The 384-nt window shown below is 28.6% G+C and overlaps 1 protein-coding gene across 2 annotated transcripts in view; it reads left to right on the top strand.

The window, feature by feature from the left end:
- Positions 1–384, top strand: part of LOC107691273 (protein diaphanous homolog 3-like) — a 357819-nt gene that overhangs the window by 287219 nt on the left and 70216 nt on the right. The window lies entirely within an intron of this gene.

Raw genomic sequence — 384 nt, 5'->3', positions numbered from 1 at the left:
ATTTTTCTTAAATATATACATGCATGTGTGTGTATTTATATATACATAATAAATATATACAGCACACACACACATATTATGTGCACAAAACCTTTTTTTTTGGATGCGATTAATCATGATTAATCATTCGCCAGCACTATATACAGGTGCATCTCAATAAATTAAAATGTCGTGGAAAAGTTCATTTATTTCAGTAATTCAACTCAAATTGTGAAACTCGTGTATTAAATAAATTCAATGCACACAGACTGAAGTAGTTTAAGTCTTTGGTTCTTTTAGTTCATAGATCATAGTTCATAGTCTCATAGATTTTGGCTCACATTTAACAAAAACCCACCAATTCACTATCTCAACAAATTAGAATACTTCATAAGACCAATAAAA

The sequence above is a fragment of the Sinocyclocheilus anshuiensis genome, unplaced genomic scaffold, assembly GCF_001515605.1.
Source record: "Sinocyclocheilus anshuiensis isolate Anshui unplaced genomic scaffold, SAMN03320099.WGS_v1.1 scaffold1154, whole genome shotgun sequence".
Classification (NCBI taxonomy): Eukaryota; Metazoa; Chordata; class Actinopteri; order Cypriniformes; family Cyprinidae; genus Sinocyclocheilus; species Sinocyclocheilus anshuiensis.
This window is presented reverse-complemented; position numbering and strand designations above follow the sequence as displayed.